Raw genomic sequence first — 12,913 nt, forward strand, 5'->3', positions numbered from 1 at the left:
CATAGGGTATGCACAGTGCGATGGATTTCTAGTCGAGGCCAAGATAGGTGGTTATATGAAGGAGTTATGTGGTCATAGTACCGTAGGTTACAGATGTATCTCACACATGCATTTTGACCATGTTGTAATCTGCTCAATAACTTGTCTCGAGCGTCTCTATAAATCGCGTCACAATAGTCGAAATGAGGGAAAACCAGAGCTTCTACCAGTATTTTTTTTGAGTTTCTCAGGAAATAAGTTTTTATACCCACTCAGCATGTGCAATGCAGAGGATGTTTTCCGGGTGATGTTCGTAATATGCGTTTTCCATGACATGTCATCATCGAAAGTAACACCTAGGACTTTTACTGATGACATGAATGGTATGTTAGTATTGCACAACCTTATAGATGGAATCTCTGGTTGACTGACTTTCGCAAGTAGTTTTGGGTATCCAAGGATGATGGCTTGGGATTTTGCTGGGTTTAACCTAAGACCCCATCTCAAAGACCAAGAAGAAAACGATGTTAGATCCTGATTGATTTTGTCTATCGCCGAAAATATTAGATTTGGAGATGTATGGAGGTACATTTGTACATCATCCGCATAAATATGGTATTTGCAGTGCGTTAAGGTTTGGGGGACATCATTAATGTAAATAGAAAAAAGAAGGGGTCCTAACACCGACCCTTGGGGCACACCACACTGCACAGACCGCCAAGTTGATTTGTTTAATCTATCTGTAACATACTGCTTATGGCCATACAGGTAGGAATGAAACCAAAGGAGGGCTCTGTCCGAGAAATGGAGGGAATACAAATCGAGAGCAAAATGTCAATGTCAACAGAGTCAAAAGCTTTGCTCAAGTCTAGGAGTATTAAAACTGTCACTTCCTTGTTGTCCATAGCTTCTCAGATGTCTTCTGTGACCTTCAGTAGTGCCGTTGTAGTACTATGTGCTTGACAAAAACCAGATTGTAGTGGATCAAGTAAGTTGTAAGTCGTCATGTAGTCTGTTATTTGTCTATGAGCAATGAACTCTAGCATTTTGGATAAAGCAGAAAGTATACAGATGGCTCTGTAGTCAGATGGTTCAGAAGGGGAAGCTACCTTTTTTAGAGGACGTATAATGCCCACTTTCCGTATTTCGGGAAATGTGCTGTCTACAAGGGAAGAGTTAAATATGTTAATTAGTGCAGGTAATATCACATCCAGAATAATTTTTATCATCTCTATTCCCATACTGTCATTTCCTACTGCCGTTGATGTTATCCAATTTATAGCAAACCTGACTTGTGAGTGGGTTGTTGGACAGAAGTAGAAGTTTTCTCTATCTGTTCGCGCCTTTGCATAATTCCCATCTAGAACTTCCTGTTTCAGGGCCGCATTTAATGCGCAGTTAGATAAAAAATAATCATTCAGTTTTTCCAAGGGTATATTTATTTCATCGTCGTCTCATCCTTCGGTAATTCCAAAGCTCTTTATGGATTTCCACAATACAGCTGTTGAAACATTTGGTTGAATTAAACTGTGAGCGTGTCGTAGTTTCGCGTTTCGAATCTGTTGGGTCGTAGCGTTTCTCAGTCTCTTATAGTTCAGTAGATTGTCAGGAGTGCAACGTTTCTTAACTCGTCTATAAGCAGCATCGCGTTCAGCCATTAGTGCTCTAATCTCATCTGAGAGCCAGGGAGCTGGCTTCCGCGTAACTCGAGCCTTCTTTTCAGGGGCATGTCTGTCATACAGTTCAGTCATATGTTGATTGAAGAGAGTCACTTTGTCATTTATGTCTTTAAGTTTAAATATATCATGTGTACCGTTTCAATGCCCTGGTCATGAGGAAAAAAACGAGGTATTACAGCATCTATATTTGCCATGCACAGTAGTAAGATTAGAGAGGTCATATAGTTGAGCATTATATCTGAAGAATGTACGGACATATCGAATTAAATAGGCCGTGATTTCGTAATGATAAAATATGGACGTATAAAAATCAAAGAAGCCATAAATATGTCGAAAAGAATGCTAATTTGGTGAATCAAATAAGCCATGGTCACAAAGTTAGACATACAGACCATGTAGGATCAATGCGGCCGTGATTAAAAAAAAAGTAGAAGGTTTTAAATTGTTAAAATAGCTAGTGAACAAAAAAAAAAATTACACTGAACATCGGAACGAGATTTTTCCACGAAACAGAAGTCGTCGCGTGAAGAAGAAAGAAGTTACCTACAGAGCTAGAGCAGAAAAATTTGTACATCAAGTGATGTTAAAGATTACGCTGATATCCAACTCAATATCGAAGCAAATAAGCAAGAGAAATTAAGAAAGGAGAAGATTAAATATTTGATCGGTGTTGTATGTCCGGCGCTCCCGTCTCGCTCCGCAAGCCAGCTGCACGCGCGCCTGTGTATCATTCTGCTAGCTTCGACGCGCAGCCCTCAGTGCGCGTGCCTGACCATCGAGTGTACTATAAATAGGAGCTCCCTGCCTGCTCACTTGCCCACTTGCCCGGTGTCCAGCTAAGAATACACCCTACGTCGAGCACGGAGGCTACTCCTCTTGAAAATGTGCTTCGACCAGGTGGACTGAATTTCTGGCAGTACGAGGTTTCACCTCTGGTCACCGCTCCCTTACCTGTTTCCGCTGCCTATGTTCCGTAATTCTTTTACAAGCCATTTTCATTCCCTAATTTATGCAAGCTCCCTTAGTTTCGCTAGGTGGAATTTCTTCAATCAATTGAACTTGCTTTTTAGGAATTCAGGCACTTCAACAAACAAGGACTCTCAAAGACATTTATGTTAGTGTGCCAGATAGTTCTCGACTATCAACGTGTCAATTCACAAAGACTATCTTTTCAAGATAGAAGTGTATATAAAGACTGTAAACCTGTACATATTGTATAAAGACAGACTTTTCTCAAGATTCAATATTCCTTTTTGCTTCAAAATAAATTTCAGTTATTTGTGTAAATATCATAAAGTGAAGCAAATAAAAGTTGTGTTTGTAAATTTCAACCTTGGTTACAACACAACTCTATGGAGACGAGGTAAAAAGCAACCACCTACAATTCTTTGACCCCAGTTGCCAACTCTATGGCGACGAGGTAAAAACGCAACAACCTACAATTCTTCGACCCCAGTTGCCAACTCTATAGCAACGAGGTAAAACAGCAACAAACTACACGTCATCGTCCCCAATCGCCAACTCTATAGCAACGAGGTACACACGGCACTACAATTCAACAGGCCCAGTTGTCAACTCTACGGCGACGTGCTAAACAACAACGACACTCCAACCAGTTCTGACACACAGCTTACCTTACTCTTTCTTGCACGCATCTCGCAATGGCTACTGCGGAACAGCTCGCTACGGTCTTCCAAGCCTTACAGCAGCAACAACAACAGTTTATGCAACAACAACAGGCAGCATTACTTCAGGCTATTCAAGCTATTTCTGTCTCTACACAGCCATCAGCTATTCCTCCGTTCTCTGCTTTTGATCCGGCTAAGGAAGAATGGTCAGTTTATTTAGCCCGTTTACAACAGCATTTCATCTGCCATTCTGTCACAGATGATCAACGCCGCCGCGCACTATTTCTTAGTTCGGTTGGCAATGCTACGTGTGAATTACTACGTAAATTAAGTCCGGAAGAACACTTATCTGAGGTACCCTTCACGCAGCTCTTGGCCCGTCTCACGGAACACTATGCCAAAGCTCCTCACATAGTGGCTGCTCGCTATAAATTTTTTCAGAGCAGAAAGCAACCCCATCAGACACATACTGAATGGATAACTGAATTGCGTGGTCTCGCTAAACCCTGCCAGTTCATCTGCTCCAAGGACGGTTGTGGTTCATCCTACACTGATTCTCTCATTCGGGACATGATAATTTTACATACTCCTGAAGACAAAATACGTTTTGACGCTGTCAAGCAGAGTAACCCTTCTTTAGAAGACGTCCAGCGTATTGCTACGGTTTATGAGCTTACTACCAAGACTGCCGCAGCCATAGCTTCTCCACACGAAGTTGCACAAGTCTCGCCTCAGGCCCGCAAGTCCTCTGCTACAGTGAACCGTACGGATAAGGCGCTCTCCACCAAGCATTCTCGCCAGGTTCCCTCTCGTAATGCTACACGGAAGCCCAATTCTAAAAGCACCTCGAAACTTCTGCCTTCCTGCCGAGGTTGTTTCAAGCATCATGAACGTCGTGACTGTCGTTTTTTCAAAGCTACTTGTGAACGATGTAATAAACTTGGACACATTAAGACTGTCTGTCAAAGTTCGCTCCGCCCTGCTAAGACTACTGCAGCACGCCGGAAGCATATACAGCCCCGCCAAGACATGGAAGTTGATCAGATCAATCTTATTCTTCCCACAAAGGATTCTCACAAAATCATCATTCCTCTCTCATTCTCTGATCGATCTGTCGATTTTCAATTAGACACTGGATCTCCTGTCTCTATTATTAACCTGACTACCTACCACGACTTAGGTTCACCTTCATGCTCTCCAGCTGACATCCAGCTCGTGACATTTAACAAGAAGAAAATTGACATCAAAGGTCAAATCAAGCTTCAGGCTAGTTATAAAGGAATTCAGAAGGCCATTCCTCTTCTCGTAGTTAACAACTACACTGCATCAAACATTATGGGCATGGATCTCTTTAACTTATTTGGTTTCCAGATACATGACAACATTAACGTCGTATCTACATTGCATCCTACTTCTGACGTTACCGCTCTCCTAGCGCAGTTTCCTGAAGTCTTCGACTCTCAGCTCGGAACAGCAAAAGACTATACAGCTCACATACAGCTGAAATCCGGAGCTAAGCCTCGCTTCCTCAAAGCTCGTCCAGTACCCCTAGCACTTCAAGACCAGGTCACGAAAGAATTAGAAAGATGGATACAAACTGGAATTGTTGTACCAGTTACTTCTAGTCAATGGGCTACTCCACTTGTGGTAATCAAGAAACCTGATGGCAATGTTCGACTTTGTGGCGATTTTCGATCTACCGTCAACGCACAACTCGACACAGATATCTTTCCTATTCCACGTCCAGAAGACTTATTCCGTCGTCTCTCTGGTGGACAATTCTTCTCTCGAGTTGATCTTAAAGAAGCATATCTCCAGCTACTTTTAGACGAAGAATCTAAGAAATTTCTCACACTCAACACTCCTCTCGGACTGCTCCAGCTCCAGCGGCTCCCATTCGGTGTTTCATCCTCAGCGGCTATTTTTCAGCGCTATTTGGCTCAACTCACCGCCTCCATTCCCGGTTGTGCTAACTACCTGGATGATATTATTGTTACTGGAAAAGATCATCAGGAACATCTAACCAATCTACGCCTCCTTCTCCAGAAATTGAAAGACAATGGCCTACGAGCAAATCTCGCTAAATGTACCTTCTTTCAGCCTCAAGTTCACTACCTAGGACATATACTTGATAAGAATGGAATTCGTCCTAGTACACAGAATGTCTCAGCGATAGTAAACATGCCAGCACCTCAGAACCTCAAGCAGCTTCAGTCCTTCATAGGTAAAGCGAACTATTATAATAAGTTCATTCCACGCTTCGCTACAGTGGCAGCTCCATTAAACGCTCTACGTAAAAAAGGTGTTAAGTTTCAGTGGACTCAGCCATGCCAACAGGCATGGAAAACAATCAACAACGCCTTAATTCAAGCTATACAACTCACTCATTTTCAGCCCGACAAGATCATCACGCTAGCTACTGACGCTTCAGACTACGGTGTCGGTGCCGTTCTCTCCCAGAAGGATCGTCATGGACAAGAACGCCCCATCGCCTTCACTTCGAAAACACTTAATGACCATCAACGTCGATACTCACAGATAGAGAAAGAAGCTTTAGCCATCATCTTTGGTATTCGCCGTTTCAATGAATATCTCTATGGCAACCATTTCCTGATCATTACCGATCATAAGCCTCTTGTACACTTATTCCATCCTGGTAATAAGATCCCAGAGAATTCCCTCAGAAAGCTTCAAAGATGGTCCATGTTCCTTTCTGATTATTCCTATCAGATTGTATATCGAGCCACATCCCAGCATTGTAATGCTGATGCCCTCTCCCGCTTACCCGTTGGTCCTGATACTGCCTTCGATTCTCAAGAATCTGAATGTCTTCAGTTGGACATAGAACTTGAAGATACTGTATCCAGTTTTCCTATTGATGCTACCTGCATAGCTAAAGCTACGGATAAGGACAGTACACTTGCTACGGTACGTACTTACATCCGCAACGGTTGGCCTCTTCAGAGCACACTTCCTGCCCACCTGGCACCTTATCATCGTATGCAGCATCGTCTCACGACTCGTGCCGGAGTTGTATTACTAGAAGCAGGCACCATCTTCCGAGTGGTTATCCCACTTAGCCTACAGAAACAAGTTCTCGAATTATTACACCAAAGCCATTGGGGTATCTCCAGAACAAAGCAACTCGCCCGTCAACACTGCTACTGGCCCGGTATTGATGCCGCCATCGAAAAGCTAATACGTCATTGTGAGCAATGTCAAACGAATCAGAACGCCCCGTCTTCTGATCTTGCTTCATGGCCTCCTGCTACTACTCCATGGGAACGAGTTCACATCGATTTCGCAGGTCCTTTCCTCAATTCCATGTGGTTAATAGTCATCGATTCACTGTCAAACTTTCCATATGTCGTGGATATGCATTCGACTACTACAACCGAAGCTACCATTCGTGCTCTCCAGAAAATCTTTACTACAGAAGGCTTACCACAAGTACTCATTTCGGACAACGGACCTCAATTTACAGCTACTGCTTTTCAGAATTTTTGTACACATAATGGCATTCGTCATATCCTAGCACCACCTTTTCACCCTCAATCTAATGGTGAAGCTGAACGCTTCGTACAAACATTTAAAAGAAGTATGAAGAAAGCTGTCTCTTCAGGCTTAACTAAAGACCAAGCCTTGCTCCAACTCTTAAACAACTACAGAACTCTACCCGGCGCTGATAATATCACTCCTGCATACAAGCTCCATGGACGACCTCACAGAACTTTACTTTCTCTGTTACAGCCTCTTCCGGCCCAGCATAAGACCTCACCAACGAAGTTCTCCCTCAACGACAAGGTCTACACCAGGACATTCAAATCCAACCCACTATGGATACCTGGAGTCATCTGCAGATCTTTGGGTCATCGTCTATACGAGATACAGACTACGGAGAAACGTATCTGCCGCCATCAAGATCAGATACGTCTGCGCTACCGCCCCTGTCCAGCTATTGATGCTATTGCTAAACCAGATAAATCTATTGCTGAACGCGCTTTAGATCATTTAATAACAATGGGTTCCTTTCAGGACGAGACAGCGCCACTCCGCCCAGTTCCAGCTCCGGACAATACAACAGACACATCAGCAGCTCCGCCCCAGCATCGCAGTCGCCGCCAGCGCCGCCGCCGTTTCACGCCGTACCGGCGTATTTAGGAGGGGAGGGTGTTGTATGTCCGGCGCTCCCGTCTCGCTCCGCAAGCCAGCTGCACGCGCGCCTGTGTATCATTCTGCTAGCTTCGACGCGCAGCCCTCAGTGCGCGTGCCTGACCATCGAGTGTACTATAAATAGGAGCTCCCTGCCTGCTCACTTGCCCACTTGCCCGGTGTCCAGCTCCAGAATACACCCTACGTCGAGCACGGAGGCTACTCCTCTTGAAAATGTGCTTCGACCAGGTGGACTGAATTTCTGGCAGTACGAGGTTTCACCTCTGGTCACCGCTCCCTTACCTGTTTCCGCTGCCTATGTTCCGTAATTCTTTTACAAGCCATTTTCATTCCCTAATTTATGCAAGCTCCCTTAGTTTCGCTAGGTGGAATTTCTTCAATCAATTGAACTTGCTTTTTAGGAATTCAGGCACTTCAACAAACAAGGACTCTCAAAGACATTTATGTTAGTGTGCCAGATAGTTCTCGACTATCAACGTGTCAATTCACAAAGACTATCTTTTCAAGATAGAAGTGTATATAAAGACTGTAAACCTGTACATATTGTATAAAGACAGACTTTTCTCAAGATTCAATATTCCTTTTTGCTTCAAAATAAATTTCAGTTATTTGTGTAAATATCATAAAGTGAAGCAAATAAAAGTTGTGTTTGTAAATTTCAACCTTGGTTACAACAATCGGTAGCCGAAGCTCGAACTGAAAGTTGACGAGAGACATTACATGAAATAAGACATCGCATATACAGAATATATTGATGAAAAACTAAGAACTAACTAGATTATCCTTTTAAAGTTTGTTACTGAGAGCTAACGTTGAATTTCTGGTAGAATAACCTGTTATAGAACTATAATTTAGACACTGAATAATATATTTGGAAGATTATGTTTATGATACTAATGACGATGTTGGATATGTTTATGTCGCATGTAATCAATGGCCTCAACATGGATAACTAAATCGTACATGGGACTGTCAACCGACGGAAGCCGCTCAGCTGATTCTACGAGCCCATATCTGGATGCTACTGCCTATCTATGACGCAGCAGATGCCTGAAGCCAGCCAGCAGACCGTGGATGACCGCATCGAAATCTAGCCCAGTCCATTAACATCGGCAGATGAAAGCTAAGTTCCAAGATATGTTATTTATTTACAGTAATTATAAATGTTAGATGTAGTCCATGAATATTAGCAATGAAATTGTTGTGTGAAGGTTGTTACTTATGTCTTCGAGATATAATTCCAATTGGCAGTATCCTCGCAAAGAGATTATTACAATTGATTTATAACTATGGAAGTAGGTAATCTTCAATTATGTAAATCAATGCCATTATGTAGGAATGCAAATAGTTAAATATGGAGAGATTTAAGATGATGTTTCGACGATTATCAAAGAAAAGCGACGTACTTAATATGATATAATCCAGCCGTAATGCAGAAAGAAGATAGTTGTTTTATAAGTTATTAAGACTTGGTTATCGCTACACTACGACTACATGTGAGTAAATGTGAACTTATTCTGTTCGTACATGTATTTCTTTTTTAGAATAATATGATTATGTGCATTACAATTGAAATTTAACCCAGAAATGCAACGTTGTAGTTTGATAATTAAATGTTGAGATGATATGCCGCGTAGGAGGAAGTGAATGATATTTATATGGGAAAATAAGGACATGAACGACGTGTTGATGAGATTATATGTATAAATATTCGTTGGGATATATTTGTGGTTATGAATGACGAGATGTTATAATGTTTACGATTGGAATAGGGAGAGATAGATATACTTATGACTTATTGGTACGGTAGTAATTACGATGTGATACTAACCTTTAATATTATTTGATGTGTGCGGCATAATTTTAGATAGCTATATAAGACACTTACATATTCATACGACGAAATGCATCACAGAATTCGTAGATTGGTAACCATAAACAGTCTTCAGAATAAAATCTCCGAAAAATAAATAATTAAGGGTAAACTTGATGTCTTCTTGGAGAATATCAAACGTGGTAATGAGTGTTGCTTGGTATTTTGTTGCTGAAACCATATCTTGACGGGGAGAAGCGTCTTCTTAATTTAAATCTCTGCCATAAATAAATAAAATAGTGTCACCAACTATATTCCTAAGAATTCTATGATATAATAATCGGACATAGACGCGATCGTGAATCACGATAGACGTAATTTCTGATAGAAAAATGATAATAGCTTATTATTAGATGATACCTACATTTAATTTTAGGATGTAACATGGTCATATATATCAAATGACATGATGAAACTGATTGATTTTTTTTTTATTTATCGAAATATATAAAAAATAGCCGATAAGAGCTATAGCATTTGGAACTTCGCTTACACTGCTGATGTTACAATTTTTTAATATAATCAAAGAAAGATTATTGACAAGAACATTATGAATTTGGTATAAAGGAAAATAAGCATTTAAAAAAAAATATTTTCAAGAGCTTAGGGACTATAAATAAGCACATTTTTCTTTTATTTCCTAAAGCTTAGGGACTCTCATTTTAACCAATGTCAATTTACTTAATTATGAATTTATTTACATTTCAACTTTCGAAATACTTCAATTTCAATGAATATCCAAGAAGATTGTTATCTAATGTGACTGATATTTACGTCTTATGAAGTTATGCAAACTTTTCTTTGTTCTTATGATGCGGATAACATAATTATTTAGCAGGAAGACTGATTGAGTCCAATCATAAACAATTTTGATTTGTATTTTGGAAAAGGAAAGATGATTGATGTTAATGAATGTTATTTTTCTACAATAATTCATGATCATGAATAAATCAGGGATTTATACAATTAAGTTAGTATTATTGCAATTTATTTACATAATTATAGCAGATAAGTTTACATTGAACTTTTACGACAATATTTCTTGAATGATTGGATTTGGACGATGACTTTACACTGATATTTACGAATGAATGATTGCTGGTAGATAATACGAAAAGAAATGCGGGTTTCCCCGTTGACCTCATGTTAAAAATACACTTTACTGATGCATGTTAATTATCCCAGAGTGGTGTCGCGTGACAATTGGGAAAGTATTTCGACGGTTATAGTGAAACGTGGAATGGAGATATCTGCGTTAGTTGAAACTTACTTCGCATAGCGAGTTATTTATTCTCAGGATTGTGGAAACAAATATATCTACCGACACTTAGCATCATTTTCTTTAATGCATTGATCCATTCAATTGATCTGAAGACAAGATATAGTCGGAGGAGGGAAGACAGCCAGAGCATTTGTTTGGTCGCCCGACATGGTGCAAGAAAATGATTTCCCCGACGAATGGTGCACATACCATGGCACTACAACAGCGTCTTGTAAAAGTTTATTCTTAACAATTCTTTGTAGATCTCTATATGAAATTATTTTCAGTTTGAAATTGGGACTTTTAATAGAATAGGCCATAAATATAGCATCATGTCGTGATATGCCTGGGACACTAATTTGACCATGATGAAGAGCTAATTCAGGTTGGTTAGTGGCAATGAGGTCAATTAAAGTGTGTGATGTGTCTATGTGATATGTAGCACTGAGAGGGAGAAACGTTAAATTGCAAGCTTTAAAAGAAGTTAAAAGTTGGGTTGTCTGAGGAGAGTTAGGTTCAAGAAGGTTTATGTTGAAGTCGCCCATTATAATTATATTTGAGTAATCAGTGACTAAATCTTGTATTTGAGTCCCTAGATCACATAAAAAACCCGCTTTCGGTGGCTTATATACTACACCCATAAGACATTTTACTTCACTCACAGTTATTTCCAAGAACATGAACTCAGGTTTTAGCTCGTACGGACCTGGAGACCTACAGATTATTTTAGGGCATAAGCTGGTCATAACATATGCGGCAGTACCTCCGGAGGGCTTATTTAATCTGTCGGATCTAAGAAATGTATAACCCGCCAGCTGCAGTCTTTCTATTGAGTGGTGTGGTTTTAGCCAAGGTACAGAGATTAATATTGCATGGAAACTGGGAGGCATAAATAGGGCTTTTATTTTGTCCATTCGCGCCTCCGCAAGGAGGCTTTGAGCGTTTATATGGCAAATTTTTAAAGCATTACTGTACGGAGAAAGCCGGTGGTTAATGATGTCCCCTGTCGACTGGGAATGGCAAGAAAGCTCAAATGACAATAGGTGTGTGTTGCCTGCACAGCTGGTTCCAGCGACACTGGGAGAGGGTGGAGTAAGTTAAAGGTTTTGAGGACTGTTTGCAAGGAAGAGGGAAGCCTGTTCGTTTGTCTCAAGTTCGTGATCAGGGGGACTGTAACTTACGTTGTTCTCAGTTATGTTGGAGATGATTATGACAATAATGGGAATGGAAATCACAATTTACAGGGATCAATATGATAATGGCAATGTGTCAATAATGTAAGTGGAAATAAACACAACAAAAATAAGGCACTGAACCAAGTCTACTGCTACTAATACCAATCTACCACTACGACAAGCAAAAGTAAACTATATTACTAATTACGTTCTAATACAGAGTTAAAATATTAGGATATACTACAAGGATAACTCTAAAATTAAACTAAAATAGAAAGTTACAAAATGTTGTGAGCATTTCTCCCGCATATCACTTTAGTTCATTTAACTGTTCCATAGTGCACACTTTATACTTATTTGATCCTATTTTTATATTAATTAATCCATCACTGCTCCATACCTGGCCTACACCAAACCTTGAAATTGCCTCCTTAAGGACTGCGAGCCTTGTTGCCGTCAGATCCTCTCTTATTGTGACCGCCGTTCCCTTAAGTCCTCTCTTCTTGTGGAAGATTTCACTCCGCTTATGGTACAAAACGAATTTCACTATCAGAGGTCGTGGCTTCGCGCCCAGTCGTCTTCCAATGCGATAGATCCTGTCAATGTCCCGAAGGTCAAGGTCGACACCAAGATCTCTTGCGATGTTTATTGCGATGACATCGGGATCTTCCCCTTCCTTTTCCAGAATGCCGAAAATACGGATACTTTGCCGCCGCTGGTATTGCTCCAGTTCATCCTGCTTGTTTTTAAAGTCACTTTTGATTTTCACAAGTTCCCTGTCCTTAGCCTGAAGCTGATCTTGTAATAGTTTGACAGTTTCCTTGTATTCCGCTCTTAGTTCCTGGAGCTGCAACATTAGGGGCTGTAACTGTTCGGCTACGGCCTGCTTAACGAGTTCTTGTATGCTGGCGCCATGCGGCGGGCTGGCTTGGGGAAGCTTCTTAGGAGCCATTATGACAACTTAGTAGTAGAACACTGATAGTTTACTTAAGTTCACTGCACACGTTGAATTTCAGCACGAATGTAATAACGTCTTTATCACTTCAAGCACGTTTAACTTCAGCACAAATCTAATAACGTATTTCTCACTTCAAGCACTATATCACCTGCAATTTACAATTTTTGCGAGAGAAAGTTTGCGTGCG

The 12,913-nt window shown here is 40.7% G+C and overlaps 1 protein-coding gene across 1 annotated transcript in view; it reads right to left on the reverse strand.

The window, feature by feature from the left end:
• c11.1 (maestro heat like repeat family protein c11.1) overlaps window positions 1-12,913 on the reverse strand; it is a 264,060-nt gene that overhangs the window by 25,371 nt on the left and 225,776 nt on the right. The gene's annotated exons all lie outside the window — the stretch shown is intronic.

Source organism: Anabrus simplex, chromosome 7 (genome assembly GCF_040414725.1).
Source record: "Anabrus simplex isolate iqAnaSimp1 chromosome 7, ASM4041472v1, whole genome shotgun sequence".
Classification (NCBI taxonomy): domain Eukaryota; kingdom Metazoa; phylum Arthropoda; class Insecta; order Orthoptera; family Tettigoniidae; genus Anabrus; species Anabrus simplex.